This window comes from Sorex araneus, chromosome 1 (assembly GCF_027595985.1).
Source record: "Sorex araneus isolate mSorAra2 chromosome 1, mSorAra2.pri, whole genome shotgun sequence".
NCBI lineage: Eukaryota > Metazoa > Chordata > Mammalia > Eulipotyphla > Soricidae > Sorex > Sorex araneus.
This window is the reverse complement of record NC_073302.1, coordinates 391,008,264-391,027,949: the sequence shown is the minus strand read 5'-3', so window position 1 is coordinate 391,027,949 and position 19,686 is coordinate 391,008,264.

Below are 19,686 nucleotides of genomic sequence, written 5' to 3'. Positions count from 1 at the left end.
ATGTGAATAAAATATAATTGAAAAACAGTTCTTGATTATTATCAGACAAAATATTAAATGAAATGAAAATATTAAAAGGAAATATTTTCTTTTTCCTGTGGTGTTCAGTGTGAAAATAACTTATACATGTATAAGAGGGTCTGAAGTAGGCAGATAGGGTGTTTGCCTTGCATGCATCTGATTCAGGTTCAGTTTTTGGCATCTCATATGGTCCCCTGAGTCCCACCAGGAGTGATCCCTGAACGCCACTGCATGTGACACCCCAAAATAAATGTATAAAAAAATAATAGGACACCATAATTCATCAATCAACACATTCAAGGATTAAGAACAGGATAATGAATTAATAGTAAAGCTAATATGGTTAAGTATGGAAATGATACTAATGATATTAACAAGTTTTAATTATCTCATCAAAACTAACTTACAAGATTGGAAAGACAATACAGTTGGTAGGGTCCCTGTCTTGCACGCATTCAACCTAGGTCAGTCTGATTCCCTCACCTAGCAACCCATGGGTTCCCTGGAGCATCCAAGGAGTGCTCCCTGAACTCAGAGGTAGGAGTAAATGCTGAGCAGAACTTGTTCAAAATCGAAAGAGATGGTTTTTCAGGATTTTTTCCTTGTACTATTTAGCTCCAAAATGTGTTTGGCTACTCTTCTTTTACTTTCCTTTGTTCTCTTGCAACTATCCAAGCATTTGCAGAACAATTATTTCATTGCTGTTTCTTTAGGTCAGTTAAAACATTTGCTATATTAGTGGTAACATGCCTTTCTGGTTTTATTCCTCTAGTCTTGTGTAAACAAATTCATCCTAAGACTGTGTAGTAACTTTGTATCTATGCAAGAATTGTAGTGACACTTGGTATAGGTGAAGAGAAGAGTGCTTCTCATCAACATGGGTCACTGGATTCCCACAGTAACAGTATTATCTGTTCTTAAGAGAGCATCTGAAGGTGCACATAATAGCAAGTGATGTTGGGTTTGTTTGTGTCACTTAGAAAACAGTAGCTGGGAACCAGGGCACACAATAATAGTGACTGCAGCGGGTGGGTTGCTCACAACAGTGCTGGCCAGTTGTAGACACAGTGATGGGGACCTATGCAGTCAACAAAGTTGAGACCAAATACATGTTACTCTATGGCAGATTTGGAAACCGTGAAATTAGCATGCTAGCTGCACACTTTACTCCCCCACCCTGGTATTCATATTACAATGTATTTCAATGGCAGGTACTGGCTGGAGGGTGGAATGAGGTACCCAGAGGAAGAACTAATGCCAACCAGTGACAGAGAGCAGTCTCTGATCCGGACTGCAAGCAGTTTCACTGGCCCTCTTTGTTTATGTTCTCAAGCATTCTATGCATGTCCATCAGGCTGTGTTAAAGGTCAGGCTGGGGGAAGGAAGGTATTAAGGGGATAGGCTGTATCTAATCTGTGAGTTGGTATAAGATGATTTCCAGAAGCAGAAGATAGAACCTTATCCAGATTCACAAGCAGCTTTGGGAACCCTTAATGTTGGTTTACTTCCTCCCCTACATATTCACACTGCTCTCGAGGATGGTAATGGGAGTTAGGTTGGAGGCAGGTAGGAAAAAACTGAGGTGAATGAGGTCAGTAAATGCAATTTCAGGCGTGCGTTGTGATAGGTATGGTGGGGAATTTTCATCAGGGGTAGAAACTACTGAGTTTGCAGAGTTCTTTCAGAACGACAAACAAGCTTTGGGGGTCTAATGATAAAAGCCTCCTCTACTATAATACAGGGAAAATTGAGTTATCTTTCTTCTTTTCTATTATTAGCTGTTTTGCCCCACAGTGTTTCAAAAATATCCTACATGGAATGCCTAGGTCTTCTGGAGTTACTTTTGTTCATGTGTAGCTATCCAATCATTGATCTTTCTGGAGTTACAAGAAGGCTGGGCTTTTCCATTTTTCTGCAAAACTGATCCTGTCTTGTTGAAAGCATAGTATTATCCTGTGACAATAAGAAAAAGAGTAACAATATGACTATAGTTTCAGCACTGTTTAATAGTGTTGTACATGACATTGAAAACAGAATTATTTTTCCTTCAGATGCCGCCACATAATTTTTCCCTATTACATTTACAGTGAAGATAATTGCTGTAGATAAAACAAAAGTAGAGCCACTGGATATAGGATTTTTTGATATTTCTTTAAGCTAGGTTTCTAGTATGCTGTAAACTTTCATTGTGATATTAGCACATGATGTAGGTATAATTTGGTCATGAAGAACCAAACACCTGTGATTCCATATGTTCTCATTATCTCACAAATTGGAATCCCATGGATGAATTTCTGTATAATTAGATGAACATGATGTGTTTTCAGAAGGACAGTTTTTCACTATTACAGCATATGAGTTTGGTGAAGAGCAAGAATAGATGTCTAGATAATCATCTAAATACACTTGAAATGTATAATAACATGGAGATTAATGAAATATTGACAAAATCTGACCTGTTTATGTATATATATTACCTTTTATAAAACAGTGAATTATACGGTTAAAATTTATTCCAGACAACTGAATTAATCTTCTTCCTTCTACAATCTGAGTATCTGGAGCTTGGGTATTTAGGTTATACACAGAATCTTAGTTGTCTGAAAACAAAAGGTTCTTTAAGAAACTCATCTCTGTCTTATAAAAGTTTTATATTCATAAAAACCTTACTGAAAATTCAATGCATGAATTTTATGTTAGAGTTACTTTATGATAGCTGTCACACCTATTTATATTTAATTAAATATTATTTTATGAAAAATTAGAAATATATGAAATTTTTTTGGGGCCGGAGCGATAGCACAGCGGGTAGGGCGTTTGCCTTGCACGTGGCCAACCCGGGTTCGATCCCCGGCATCCCATATGGTCCCCCAAGCACTGCCAGGAGTAATTCCTGAGTGCAAAGCCAGGAGTAACCCCTGAGCATCGCTGGGTGTGACCCAAAAAGCAAAAAAAAGAAAAAAAAAGAAATATATGAAGTTTTAAAATAAAAATGAACTACCATTTTGAACTATGGTATATTTCTAGATATTGAAAAGTTTAGAAACAATTAAAGAGTCAAAAAGCACATATTTCTTTGAAATAAGAATAAATAAAGCCCAGTCAAGAAAAAGGTATTAAGGGCATTCAGGTAGGAAAGGAAGAAATCAAACCCTCACTATTTGCAGACGATATGATACTATACTTAGAGAACCCTGAAACCTCTACCAAGAAACTCTTAGAAACAATAGACTTGTATAGTAAAGTTGCAGGCTATAAAATCAACACCCAAATGTCCATGGCTTTCTTATACGCAAATAATGAGAGAGAAGAAAGCGACATGATAAAAGCAATCCCGTTTACAATTGTGCCTCAAATGATCAAATACCTCAGAATCAACTTAACTAAAAAGGTAAAGGACTTGTATAATGAAAACTACAAAATGCAACTTCAGGAAATAAAAGAGGACACGAGGAAATGGAAATATATCCCCTGCTCAGGGATTGTAGAATAAATATTATCTAAATGGCAATACTCCCCAAAGCATTGTACAAATTCAATGCGATCCCTATAAAGATACCCTTGACATTCTTCAAAGAAATGGAACAAGCACTCCTGCAATTCATATGGAACAATAAGCCCCCAAGAATAGGTAAATCAATTCTTGGGGAAAAGAAAATGGGAGGAATCAACCTCCCCAACTTAAAACTCTACTACAAAGCAGTAGTAATTAAAGCAGCATGGTACTGGAACAAAGACAGAGCTGCAGACCAATGGAACAGGGTTGAATATTCTGACACACCACACCAAATATGTGATCATCTAATCGTTGATAAGGGAGCAAGAAATGTGAAGTGGAGCAAGGAAAGCATGTTTAACAAATCGTGCTGGCAAAACTGGACAGCTATATGAAAAAAAATGGACTCAGATACACCTATCACCATGTACAAAAGTCAGATCAAAATGGATTAAAGACCTCAACATCAGACCAGAATCCATAAGGTATATTGGAGACAAGGCCAGCAAAACCCTCCACAACATTGAAGCCAACAGTATCTTCAAAGATGACACGCCACTGGCCAAGCAACTGAAAACAGAGATAAATAAATGGGACTACCTTAAACTAAGAAGCTTCTTCACCTCAAAAAATACAGTGACTAAAGTACAAAGACAGCCTACAGAATGGGAAAGGATACTTCTCCAATACCCATCTGACAAGGGGTTGTTATCAAGGATATACAAGGCACTGGTTGAACTCCACAAGAAGAAAACTGCTGATCCAATCAAAAAATGGGGTCATGAAAAGAGCAGAAACTTCCCCAAAGAAGAAATTCAAATGGCTGAGAGGCATATGAGAAAATGCTCAACATCACCAATCATCAGGGAGATGCAGATCAAAACAACAATGAGATACCATCTCACACCACAGAAACTGGCCCACATCCAAAAAACCAAAAGCGACCGGTGTTGGCACGGATGTGGGAAGAAAGGGATTCTTCTTCACTGCTGGTGAGAATGCCGACTTGTTCAGCCCTTTTGGAAAACAATATGGACGATTCTCAAAAAATTAGTAATTGAGCTTCCATTTGACCCAGCAATACCACACCTGGGAATATATCCCGGAAAGGCAAAAAGGTATAGTAGAAATGACATTTGCATTTCCATGTTCATTGCAGCACTGTTTACAATAGCCACAATCTGGAAAAAATTGGAGTGCCTAAAAACAGATGACTGGTTAAAGAAACTTTGGTGTATCTACACAATGGAATACTATGCAGCTGTTAGAAAAGATGAAGTCATGAAATTTGCATAGAAGTGGATCAATATGGAAAGTATCATGTTGAGTGAAATGAGTCAGAAAGAAAGAGACAGACATAGAAAGATTGCATTCATATGTGAAATACAATGTAGCAGAGAAGTACGAGCTAGCAATGATGCAACTTCTGGCAGAAATTTCTCTGGACTTAGTTACTAAAATACTAAATTACAGAAATCCAAAACCTCTCGACTGCTATTGCGGCCACACGACCTCATATCTCTTCTTTCTCAGCAATGGAAAACAAATGATCAAATGCTTCCTTTACAGCAGGTCTGACTTTGGGGGGAATCTCCAAACAATTTTGTGAGTTTTTGGTTGAAATATTGAATGTAACGAAATTAAAGAGAAAATAAGGTGAAATGTATCAGCTACACAGGTGAGGTGGGACGAGGTGGGAGGCTGGGTGGTAAAGGATGGGGGAGAGGTGTACTGTGGTTTTTGGTGGTGGAATATGTGCACTGCTGAAGGGATGAGTGTTTGAGCATTGTGTAACTGAGCTTAAGCCTGAAAGCTTTGTAACTTTCCACATGGCGATTCAATACAATAAATAAATAAATAATTTTGAATAAACAAACAAATAAATAAATAAATACAACCCAGAAGAAATAATGTATCAGTGGAAAATTAAATGAATTAGAGAAATGTCATAGACCAAATATTTGTTACAGATTTAACATTTTCAATCCTGTTTATACAATCTAAACAATCAACACACAATGTTCTTGTGACATATAAAATAGCATTTTTTTGTAAGAGATGGGAAGTTCCTGTCTACAATGTCAACAAAGATTTTGAAATACTTTGTTAATTCTAATTTGAAAAATTTTTTTAAAAATCACGTCAGAAGAGCAGTCATATAGTTTCTTAACTAATAAAAGACATAAAGTGTAAGGGGCACAATGATACTGAAGTAGGTAGGGGACTTACCTTGTATTAGCCAACCCAAATTCGTTCCCCAGGACTTCATATGGTCCCTCAAGTCCTCCAAGAGTGACTCCTAAGGACCAGCAGGTATGGACCCCAAACCAAAAAATAAAGAAAAAAAAAGTTTGGGATACCATAGAACCCTTTTACTTTAATGTAAAGTATAATTATTGCATATTATGAATAGCTTTATGAATACTATGAATCACTACTAATAGCTATAAATAAACTTAATATAGATATTAACTGCTTAAATAAAGAATTGAATAATTTCAAAAACTGTGGTGTAAAAGTAATGGATGAAATAGAATATACAGTAGCTTAGACATGGGCTGTGAAAATATTAGATTATTTTTCTACCACAGACACTGACACTCAGACTTTATAAGTGGAATAAAATTTCTTATTCTTAAAGGTGGAAGTGATAGGTAGAGATCATTTTTTAAAACCTGGGAAAATAAGCACCCTTAACATATCAATAAAGAGGTCTGAAAAATTGAGGAAAGATTTTATTGGATGTTGAATCATCATGAATCTAAAGATCACTGATAAAGGATTTTCCTATGTGACAATACTGTTGAGTCACCCAAATATTTGCTATTACTTTGAGTCTTTTAAAATTCTCGCAACAAAGTATATTATTCTCATTTTATAGATAAGCAAGCTATCTGAGACTAAGTGGGTAGATACTTTGCCTATGGGAACACAGCAAGTATTTTCAGTTGCAATTCAATGACAAAACTTCATTATCTAACTTTACTTTAGTGCTATTTCCTTTACATAAATTATATTGGTTCTTGTACCAAGTGCAAAAATATATAAAAACTACAAGTTTATGATATAAAGCATGTCACAGACATGTAGCTAATTTCTGCTACAGAAACAGAAACTGAAGTCTAGTAAACAATTTTGCATATGTAGACTTGAAAAAGGAAATATGATGCAAATTCAATCACTGGCCTAAGAGAATTTACAATGTTTTGTGGAAGCTGTAATCAAAATTGGTTCAGAAACTTACACCCGGTTCCTCTTAAGTAGGGGAGAGGTAGGCAAAAAAATATATAAGGTCAATCTGGGGAAATGGACTTACTCAAAGGATAAGTCCTTCTAGAACGGTTGGTGAAGGTGACTTCAAAGGGTCATTGAAAGCTTAGTAACAGAAGAGTCAAAAACCTTCTTTGATTTTTTACTTAGCAAACAATATCCTATAGTTTGTTTTTCTATTGTACAAATTTTCTCATAGTGTAATATAGCATTATTCTAACCTGGTGCATTTATGATAGTGAATTAATGAAAAGATTCCACTAATGTTGTAAAAAATCTACATAACAGTGCCTGTAAAATTTATATCTGACAAATAAAAAATATATTATGAAGTATAAATAAAATTATAATATGAGTAAATAAAAAAAAACCTTCTTTGATTTCTTAAAGACAGAAGTTGCAATCCAAAGCAAAATCTAGACCATAAACCTGGGGATTAGGGGAAAACATATCTGAGGTGAAAAGCATATTGTTATAAGGTCCTAAATACTACTGAGAAATATAAAAATGATTCATATTCATGGAAGACAATTTCAGACAGTGTTAAAGCATCTGAACTACTGACACTTCCTGTTAGTCTCAGTCATAGGAAACAAATGTAATACTATCCACAGTTGCTGGGACAGAGGTTTCTGCAGCCTGACTTTCAACGGCCTGTATTTCTAACAAAACAGTAAATTTAGACTCATCTATATATTTTTCATAGTGCTTATCCCTCTGTAATAATCACAGAAACCATATTCTTGGAATAAAGAATATATCCTGAATAATATATATGCACAGATATATATATATATATATATTACTATTATCAAAGTTCACATGTTAGGGCATTTCACTCAGCAATAGATAAGAAAAGTATTCACATGGTTGCTGATTGGTGATACTGTACAAGATTCACTTAGGTAGCTTCATTTAACATATTAATTTTTAGAACTGTATTTTTGCATTTGTATTTGCAGGGAGTTTCTTGCCCCCGAGCCTGGCTGTCTTCCCCGGGGCCTCCTCAGAGGGAATGGGCTCCAGCTTCTCTCCTCGCCCTGAGCAGAGCTCCCGGCGGCCGAAGACCTCCAGAGACTAGCCACAGCCATGCTCAAGGCCCCTCTCCACACGTTCAGACGAGCCTCACGCATGAAGGAACCAGCAGAGGAACCCAGATGTGTGGCTGAGACTTCCAAACCTGCTAGGATCGGGACTGGGCCTCCCCTGCCCAGATTTCCCATTTTCCAGTAGCTAGGCAGTCACACCCAGGGACTGCCCCCAGCACCTTGTCAACAGCCAGCATCCAGAGACTTAAAAGCAAGCTCCTGGAAGCTCGAGGCTGCAAAGCGGCCACGCAGTATCTTATAGCCTACTTCTCCCTCTGGGAGAACCTGGCAAACTACCGGGAATTTCCTGCCCACATGGGAGAGCCTCACAAGGTCCCCATCGTGTATTAATATGCCAAAACCAGTAACAAGCTGGATCTCATTCCCCTGTAATGTGGCACTGTTAGGAAGGACGAGTAAAGAGAGGCTCTAAAATCTCAGGGCTAGGATGAATGGAGATGTTACTGAGACCGCTTGAGAAATTCAATGATCAACGGGATGTTGATGTTGATGATGATGATGTATTGTGCATTTAATTACAAAGTATCATCTAATTAGTGAGAACTACTTCTACACCTTATTCTTAACAATTATGTAAAAAACACACATGGGTATTTCTTATATTTCTTATATAGAACATTGATAATTATTATCAATTGCATCAGAAATTTGTGTAAATACACTGGAGACACAAAAGCTAAGATATTAACTGCTGTCAAGAATCTTAAAGCCTATCCTTGTAATGGGAAAGAAACAAGTCACAAATATCTATGATACAATTTCACAATAATAGGTGCATTTCAACTATTATCACTTCTTGTGGAAGGCAAGAGGGAAAAGGTGAGATTCTGGATACCAAGAAAGAGAAAACATATAAAGGATATGACATTTGGATTATGCCTTTAAGTGCATAAAAAAGACAAAAAGAATTAAGGTTTGGGATAGTATTTTGGGCAGAAGAAAAACTGTAAGATAAAATTGGCTGTTTCATTCAAGGAGTATATAATGGTGAAGGGAAGAGAGAAGGGTAAGTTTTTGGAGATAGGGGATTTTAATTTTTCTCATTGAACTTCACTTTTGTATTTACCTTTAATTCCTAGAAATTGCATTTATATAAGACTCAATTAAGAGAATAGAAATATAAGGTTCATGAAAATTGCAGTGTATTGCTAAGATTATAGAAAATGTATTAATAAAGTATTATATATCAATAAGACAAGTTGACTTTCAAAATGCATTATGTAAATGATATAACTGACCTAGGGTAGGACAGTGGTTTTAAAAGTGACAAGAGGATGCATGCATTTGCAAATTGTCAAGACAGTATAAGAGCCTTTCCTCTGATGTCATAAAATAAAAAAGAAGCTTTCATAGAATGAGCAACATCTAGTTTGTACTCTACGGAAATTTTGATATGAGTTTATTTGACTCTGAAGTTTGTCCTAACTGAATTCAATTGCATTAAATTTAAATTTTCCTATTCTCCTGAGCACCATCAGGAGCAATTTTTAAATATAGGCAGGTGACCCTCCCTCCAAGCCCTAAAATTTCTATGACACAGAATTTATAGTATGATATTCTATGAGAGAAATAAGAGAATACTTAGCTTCTGAGAAATGTACATGAAGGGCCTAGAGAGATATTACAGGGATAAGGCACTTGTCTTGCACAGGGCCAACCTTGGGTCAATCACCACTCCGGCAAAAATAGAAAACACAACAATTTAATTTCAAGTTGAAAGTATGTCGTTTTTTTTTTTTAAAACATCATTTGAATTTTAGGTCCTCATCCAGCAGCCTTGATGAGACTTGATGGTGCCTGGGGGAACCACGCGGTGCTGGTGATTGAACTAGGGTTTGTCAGTACAGGGCAAGCCCCATAACCCCTGTGATATTTCTCTAGCCCCTTATTAGGGTGTTTCGTTTTTATTAAGTTTAATTATTCCATTAATCAGGTTTCCTTGCCCCATAGGATCAAGTAGGTCTGACCTTCAAGAAAATAGGTTTTTAACAACATGAGTAAAAACTAAGCAACTTCAATTCAGCTATCAACCTTCTCTACAATAAGTAATGAAGCAAATAAAGGTTTTCTAAACAGAAAAAGGTGATTTCTTACCATACTGAAGAAAAATATTAAAAAATGTTTTGACTTTTAAAATATTTTAGTTAAAACATTTAAAGTATGTTATTAAAATACTTTTAAAGTACAAACTTTAGTGCCAAAGGAAATTTTAAGTTTTCCTCATTTAGTCAAAGAGAAAAAAGTACTTTATAGTGAACACAATAATTATAGCATGGAAAAGATTTATTTCTTTTACTTGAATTTATGTTATCTTTGCATTTCATACAAAATTTAAAACCAATGTGTTAATCTCCATAAAAGAAAAAATAGGTATCTTATTGAGATTTATATTATAATATCAATTTGTGCAATAATGATATCTTTATGTTATTGATTATTTTAAGCCTCATAAATTCCTATGTTTTTAGCCTACTTTAAGTTTTCCTGTTACTGTGCCCTTTTACTGGGGTGGCACAGAGTAGTGGTTCTAGGTTGTAATTTTGTTATGTTACTGTTTAAAACTTTTAATTTTTTTAAATATGTACATATGATTTTACATATTTTATTATATTTATTTCTGAGTTTATAGGGGTTCAAGTATTGTATTTTCCTACTATTAAGTTTTTAATTTATTTATAATTTGCTGAAGTATAGTAATAACAATTTCATATACTAAAATAATTTTAATATATAAAATATATAATACAAGACACAATTTTGTACACTACCTTTTATACAGCGATCTTGCTAAATTCACTCTAATAGTTTATATATCCATTCTTGATTCCCCTATAACTATGTCACCTAAGTGATAATGACAGATGTAGATCTTTTTCTTATGAATTTTTTTCTCTGGTAACGTTGTTTAGATCTTTAATGCCATGTTTAATATATGTACAAAATCTCACATTATCATCTTATTCACAGTCTAAATAGAAAGTCTTGAGTCTACTTCTTTTATATATATATAATGGTTGCCAAGTAATTTTATTTCATTTAAAATATTAAGAGATATATATTTAAGTTAATGCAAACTGATTCTTAAACACTATTTACATATCTAGCTATATGATCACACATATTTCATTTACTACCTTAGTTTGCCTAGTGATCCTTTCTTATTTTGTAAATATGAAGAAAATTGGGCTTAGAATCAATAACTATTTCAAATTTAAAAAATAATTAGTAGTCTTCCCACACAATGAGATGATATACATTCAATGTGTGATCAAAAATACTTACTCAAAAAAAAAATACATACTCTTCATATGAAAGATTTAATATTAGAAAATTGTGTTTCTTAATATCTACATTTGTAATTTTATTAAAAAGCTTGTGATTACATCTGAATTGGTTTCAAATGATATAACACATGCATTTAAATATCCATTTACAAAATGTTTTCATAATATTAGCTTTAATTATAAGTTTAAAAAAAAATAACTTCCTAGATTGATCAGTGATTTGGGGCTACTCCTGGCTCTGCTCTTATATCCTTGCCAGTGGTGCTTCGGGGAATGTGCTGTGCCAGGAATTAAACCTCATGCATGCAATGCCAATGCATATGTTCCAGGCCACTGGGCTATCTCTGGGACCTCAAACTATCTGAGGTTTTGATAATACATTTTCTTGAAAAATCAGCATAAAAAACTCAAACTGATTAATTGATTAAAAGTAAATTGACTAAAGGCCAGTTGGAAATATTTCTTTGTTAATTTCCATGTGACAAAGATTTTGACTTTATTAGTTCCATTTCTATTTCCTTAGAAAGCAGGTGGCAAATTGTGGCCTTTATAAGAAAAGAAAGTTTAGGGGATGGAATGTAAGTACAGCAAATAAGGCTCTTACTATGCACAATGCTGCCTTGGGTTTGATCCCCAACACTCAACATAGTCCCCTGAGCTTCCCAAAACTAACCACTGAATGCAGCCACTTATGCTATAGTTCGCCCCATCCACCCAAGAAAAGAAAGTTATATATAATTCTTTTCCACAGCATGAGGGAACAGCAACAGGATCCACATCCAAACTCCATTAACTATACAGATATTTATTTTTTTTCTTTTTGGGTCACACCCGGCGATGCACAGGGGTCACTCCTGGCTCTGCACTCAGGAATCACCCCAGGCGGTGCTCAGGGGACCATATAGGATGCTGGGATTTGAACCCGGGTGGGTAGCGTGCAAGGCAAAGGCTTTACCCGCTGTGCTATCACTCCAGCCCCTATACAGATATTTCTTAACATACTAGTCAATATTTAAACTTTAATAGCAGAAAAAGAAAGGGGTAAATTTTATCACTAGAAGCACTTGCATGAAATGAAAACCCAAAAACCATATTTGGTACTCGATTCCTGGTAAATTTCTGATATAGAGAGATAGTTGGAACACACTTTGCAAACACTCTATTCTTTTACCTCAATGCACTATTTTCACATAAGTTTTGAACTTGATAAAATTAAATTAGACTATAACTTTTTAATTTTTCTCAATTATGTTCTTAAGAATATTGTTTTCCTTCTATTTTCAGATATTTTTCTCTATGGGAAGTAATAATTGCTATATCCATGTTCATTGACTATTCTTTTCCAGTTGTACCATGTTTTTGAGATAGCATTATATTCTATTACCAAACATTTGGTAATTTCTGGTTGTAATTATTGCTAATCTAGAAGATTAGAAATACCATCTCTTAAAGTGATGATTTTTAATAGGTTGGGAAGCTTTTATATACTAAAATAAATTTAAAAAACAGTATGCGAAACCAAGAAGAGAGCTCAGATAGGTGGCAAGTTTGACTCAGACACAACTCTTATTCCAGCCTTAGGGGGCCCTATAAAAATTAATTTTAGGGGCTGGAGCAATAGCACAGTGGGTAGGGTGTTTGCCTTGCAAATGGCCGACCCTGATTTGATTCCCAGTATCCCATATGGTCCCCCAAGCACCGCCAGGAGTGATTCCTGAGTGCATGAGCCAGGAGTAACCCCTGTGCATCACCGGGTGTGACCCAAAAGCAAAAAAATAAAAAAATAAAAATAAATAAATAAAAATAAATTTTAAAATTGCACTGCCTCTGATTATGTCAGTTAGTTTGCACTGCTGATTCTAATGCAAATGAACTGTAAAAGGTAATAGCTAATCTCCTTACTTTAAAATATATATGATTCGGGGCTGGAGCAATAGCACAGCGGGTAAGGCGTTTGCCTTGAACGCGGCCGACCCGGGTTCAATTCCCAGCATCCCATATGGTCCCCTGAGCACCGCCAGGAGTAATTCCTGAGTGCAGAGCCAGGAGTAACCCCTGTGCATCGCCAGGTGTGACCCAAAAAGCAAAAAAAAAAAAAATAAAAAATAAATAAAATAAAATATATATGATTCATAGATAAATAAAAATGTATGAAGCTGATCATTAAGTTTTTCTAACTTTTTTTTTGCTTTTTGATCACAGTTTCTGGGTCAATTGCAATATGCTGATTTTATTAGGCAAGCAAAATTGATTTATTTTTCCTATTTTGTATGAATTAATTTTCCTATTTTGTATGTTATTTTTCCTATTTTGAGATTTTAAGTTATTAATAACTAGAGAAGTTCTAAAATTTAATGCATTAAAATATTTTCATGTTTGATTTTATAAAGCACCTTTGGTTATTCTGAACATCAAAGGAAGATATTTAATCAGTAAATAAAATTATATATTACTTAAGTATCATTGAAATTTTAGCAACTGCTACTGAAGTTGGATACATTAGTACCCAATGTGTATATACAACATATAAACTCTTTAAAACACCGCACAGGGAATGTATTATACACAAAATAAGTTGAGTTATTAATTTTTGCAAACCAGATATAGAAAGGTAGTTAGGTTTCATTTGTGGATTTTCATTGCAATTATTGCATAAAGGTTATACCTGGTGCTGGGGAAAACACTCGGTGTTATATCCCTAGTTCAACAAAATGCACCTAATTTTAATTTTCATATTTCTAAAATTAAGTTATTCTGTCCAGCAATATGTATCATCATTTCTCATTTGGATTATAATATTCTTTAGTTATGTCAATCAAAATACAAATTCTTTTATTTCCCTTAAGAATGTACATAAAAATAACAGATTATGAAAATGAAATATACCTTTTCTCTTTCATAGGTTTTAAGTATGATGATAATAAAAAAGCAATAGACAATGTAATAGTTTCTTTCCCATTATCTTTAAAAATATTATTGGAAAATTCATCATATGCTTATTATACACATAGTAGATTGACAGAATTTTTCCAGTTTAACACAGTTTTTTATACAAACATTTCTTTTTCTGCTCCTACAAGAATGTAATATTTCCTTAAGTGTTGAATTTAAAATTAGAAAATCACTCCTATATGTATATTTTGAAAGGGTTTAAAAGGTAAAAGTTCTGTTTGTCTTTTCTCATATGCTTCTTGGGCATATTATTGTAATTTGAAAAGAGATTCTGAAAATAGACGCAATAAAACTCTTTTTGCTTACATGCTGTGAAATTCTTTCCACACAGTTTTAAATTGAACTTGCTCAACAGGCAGAGCAAACCGCTTTCTTTCTTTAAAGACATAAGAGGACTTGATCAGTAAGAGGAAATGGTCTAACAGCTCTGAAAGGGGTACATCGACAGTGCCTGTGATTGCCCTACCTAACAACTCTGCTCCTATCATCAGAACGTGCTAAAAAAGTAAAACATGTGACAAGCAAGAATACGTTAAAGCAGAAGCTAAATGTCTGGGAAAAAAAAAAAAACAACTGTAAAGATAAGATCATTTGATTTGAACATTTTGTTGTCTGAAAGTCCAAAATAATCTGTGTTTAACATATCAATATATGTCACAGTTGACCACAGATAAACTGCAAATAAATTTGCACTGAAACAATGTATGACTTGCTTAATTGTGAGTCCAGGTTAGGAACATATAAGATATGGGGAGAAATGTATTTCTTTCTATTGAGATTTTTTTTGTGGGGGTAGGGCAAGCAACACAGGGGTTCTGAGGAGACCATATGGTCTGCTATGGAGCAAACCCAGAGCCAAATGTATGCAAGGCAAGAGCCCTACCCACTATAGCATCACTCCAACCCTCTACTGAGTTTTATATACTAAAAGCATTGTTTTAAACATTAATAGAAACAAACTAATTTTAAAAGAAATGTAAATTTTTAAAATTTCCATTATAAGTTCTTTACATATTTGCAAAGCACTTTGTGAAAGTACTTTTAAGGGCCAGATAGATAACATAAGGCTGTATTATCTCCTGGTGCAGCTCATTCCAGCTTCACTCCCTGAGCACAACTTGGGAACAACCACCTCTGGACATACCCTTCCATTCATAAACTCAGATGTGGGTAGATAGAGTCTGAGCTAGACTAAATGTGTTTTCAGATATCTGTCATGATGTGAATGTCCCTAAATTTTGTATGTTGAAATCTACCTTCCATTTTGATGGTTTTGGGAAAGCAGTCTTTGAGGTTTTGGAAACTTCAGAAGTGGGATTGATGCTTTCTAAGAATAGACTAGTGAGTTTGTTCTGCTCTCTGGGCTAAATTCAGAGTATGAGAACTCTGCAGCAACAAAGTATTTTTTCCTGATGCCAGTTGTGCTGACAGCCTGCCTGAGAACTCTGAGAAGCAATATGATTTCATGAGGCCCCAGCTATATTGTATCATGCTATAGCATCAAAACTAAGTAAGATATCATTTGACTTCTTCCAGAAATTCCTTTCTTATACCATGAGGCAGGAAAGGTAGCATGTTGAAGACATGATTTAGACAAAATGACAATGTGAAGTGTCTTTAGAAATGAGAAGTAAAAATACAATACATTTAATTACTATAAGAAAATATAAGGTTAGCAATCAGGATATATTTTTGAGCACATAACACCATAATAGGAGGGGGAAAGTTCTTACTTTCCACATAGAGAAAAGTTCATATAGCTCTGACAAACTCACAAGTCCCATATTAGGGACTATTCTGTGGTTGTGTCTACTTCTCCAATCCCTCTCAAACCAAAATAAATGGAGCCTTACCTCACTATGTTTACATACCATTTTGCAGTCTTCCTGTTGTCTCTGGAGAAGAGGATTATTTAACATATAATTATTTAATATTAATTATTTAATATTGTGTATTAATTATTTAATACACAAACACAGAGAACATGTTTGCATGGTGGCAACATTGACATATAACACCTTGTGGCTATGGTAGAATTTCCAGATAATAGCACATGAACACATCAATGTTCTCTGAGGCCAACTCTAACTAATAATTAATTGGAGAAGGAAGAATTAAAATAAATTCTTTCTCACTTTCAGATAATCTAGGTAAATTGTAATTTCTTTTAAAACTGTCTCTTCTATCCCTTCTGCAATATTCTACTTTCCTGCCTTGTCCAACTTGTTCTTCACCTCAAAAAGCATTCACTACAGGGGCTGGAGCGATAGCACAGCGGGTAGGGAGATTGCCTTGCACGTGGCCGACCCGTGTTCTATTCCCAGCATCCCATATGGTACCCTGAGCACCATCAGGGGTTAATTTCTGAGTGCAGAGCCAAGAGTAACCCCTGTGCATCGCCGGGTGTGACCCAAAAAGCAAAAAAAAAAAAAAGCATTCACTACAATGTGTGTGTGCATATCACTGTATTATCACTGTCACTGTCATCCCGCTGTTCATAGATTTGCTCGAACAGGTGCCAGTAATGTCTCCATTCATCCCCGTTATGCGCTAGTGTAGCCTGATGTGTTGGGGGGCTCTTTCAGGAACAGGGGAATGAGAACTGTTGCTGTTACTGTCTGTGGCATATCGAGTACGCCATGGGTAGCTTGCCAGGCTCTGCCATGCCTGCGGGATACTCTTGGTAGCTTGCCCGGCTTTCTGAGAGGGACAGAGGTTTCTGGGGCTGTCTCTAATCAGCTTAATAGGTATTCCCAGTCTGCAGAATGTAATTTTTTGGTAGACTGGCATGTTGTAATGATCTGCACACTGACACACAACTGCCTGTGTCTTTGGGCAGCACCTGGGACATCTGCAGCCTCAGGTTGATCTCCTTGAGGTTGATGGAGTGCTCCCGGAGATTGTTGAGCAGCTGGCAGAACAGGACCCTATCGTGGAGGATCTGTGCCATGTCAAACACCTGCGCGGAGTCCCAGGTCACCGGTGGTTGGCTGAAACACCCTACAGTGAATGAGCCACTGCGCACACTGCTGCCACAGCTCTATATACCACAGAGCTGCTACTCGGCCCAGCCGGGGCAGGCGGTGATGCTGCAGACACCATCGTGGTTTCTTCGTGCCCGCCAACATCATTCTGTCTGAATCTTGCAAAACAGCCGAATCTTTTGCAACATTCAGTGTATACATACATACATATATATAAATTATTGAGAAAGAATTGTATATGAAAAATAGAAAACAAGCACTTTCCACATATTTTTCTTAAATGAAAGAAATGTAACTGAGAAAGAGAACAAGCAAACAGAAAAATAAAAAGCATACTATGTAGAAATAAAACTCAACATTTGTGGCAGGAATAAAAATACTACCTAAATTGATTTGTACCAAACCTTAGAAACATAAGTTGAGAAATAATCCACTGAGTTTCTTTGGAAGGTGGTTTAGAGTTCCAGAACATATGTGTATTATGCTTTGAAAATAATAAACTTCAATTAACTGGAACCGAGAGGTGACTTTAAATTATATTGCATGAACATGCAGAAATTGATAAAAAAGATATATCTTAAGGAAATTAATTGTTTTTTCATTGAACAACATGAGTGAAGTTATATGAGTAGGGGGTTGGAAACTGTTTATTGTTTTTTCACATTTAAAGTAGTCTACCCTTGATCTGCTTATAGCAAAGAGATTTCCTAGGTTTTTCTCTATACCCAAATAGTCTTACATGATAATGATTTCACCTTCATCTCCTCAGTTTCATTTTTCTCCTTAGTCCTTTAGATAGACTGTCCCTGATAGCAGGCTCATACATTTTCTGTGCAATACTACAATACCTGATAATTTTTACCTGGAAATGTAAAAGTTGAGAAAAAGAGGATATACTTTAAGAGGGTAGGTAAAGTCACAGACATTATCAGTTATTCCCTGGTTATTCCTTGTCTAATAAGCAAAAACATCAAATCAGAGGAAATAAAGAGAGGAGTCTATGAAAACACAAACCTCCTTGTGTAAATGTAAGGCAAGACCTCAAAATAACTTTTTGAATTAAAATGCATCTCTGAGATTCCACTATAGGTTTGTCACAGGTGAGATACTAACATATTTGCAGAACAGATACAACAAATCAATGAAATTTTTGTTATGCTAGAAGATACCTAATATATGCATCCATACAGTCTAAGAAAGTGGCCATATCAAAACTAAAGGTCATTTGTTATTCTACAATCAGTAACAGAAGTAAAAGGTAAGAGAAAACTTTATCAACATCACAAAAATGAATTCTGGAGAAAATATGGAGTTAAATTAAATAATACACAAAATTTCTATAAAGTACTATGACTATTAAACCTATTCAGTTGAAGCTACACATGACATATATGAAAGTGATAATTGAGAAAAATCTCCATTGCTATTATTGGTATAAATAAAGATTAATATATGAGTTTTTAAATTTGTTTAGAAGTATGAATGTCTTTTCTTCCAATTCTACTAGAATTAGTAAACTTAATCTTATCAAATTTTGGTGTGCTCTCTAAGATGTGTTATTCTTGAATAGTAATAATTTCTCTAGAATATAACTGTCCCAGTATCATTAAATGTATGACAGTTATTAAAAATGCATCTTCAACAAATGGTGTTGGAATAATTGAGTAACTGCATGTAAGAAATTAAAGCTGAATCTATAGTTCACACCTTACCAAAAAATGAGTGAGTACAAAGTGGATCAGATTCATTGTGGCCAGACTGGAGGCTATAAAGTACACTGAGGAAATAGAGGTAGAACGTTCCAAGACCTGAACCTGAAAGGAGTCTTCAATGATAGTATTTGCAAAGGATACAGATTCAAAATTAAATAAATCAAACTACAACAAGTTAAAATTTCTGTGTGAAAATGAAACACGAACTAAAACTAAAAGACGGCCAAGTGGAAGAAAATATTTGTTCTCAACCCCTTGGATGAATGGTTGATATTCAGAATATATAAAATTCTCCCAATGAGCAACAGCAAAAAAATCTATAAGCCCCACTAAAAAAAATAGGGAGAAGGATGACCAATAGATGACCAACAGGCATATGAATCATCATTTATTATTATAATCATAATTTGTTATTAAGTAGGCCTAAATCAAGACAATAATGAGCTATCATCTTACACTAGTGAGGATGGTACATATCAGAAGTATTGGGAACAGTCTATGTTGGTGGAGTGTGGCAAAAAAAGAACTCTCAGACACTGCTGGTGGGAATGTTGTCTCATTCAACCCCATGGAAATCAGTCAGTATGGAAGGTTATCAGCAAACTTAGAATTGAGATGATTTTTAACCCAGGGATTCCACTTTTGAGTATCTAATCCCGGACCACAGCCATGCTCAAGGCCACTCTCCATACACTCATGTGAGCCTCACGCATGGAGGAAACAACAGAGAAACCCAGGCATGTGGGACCCAGGACTGAGATCTCCAAGACTGCTCGGATTGGGACTGGGCCTCCTCCACCCATACCCCCCATTTTTCAGTAGCTTGGCAGTCACACCCACAAACTGCCCCTGGTGCCA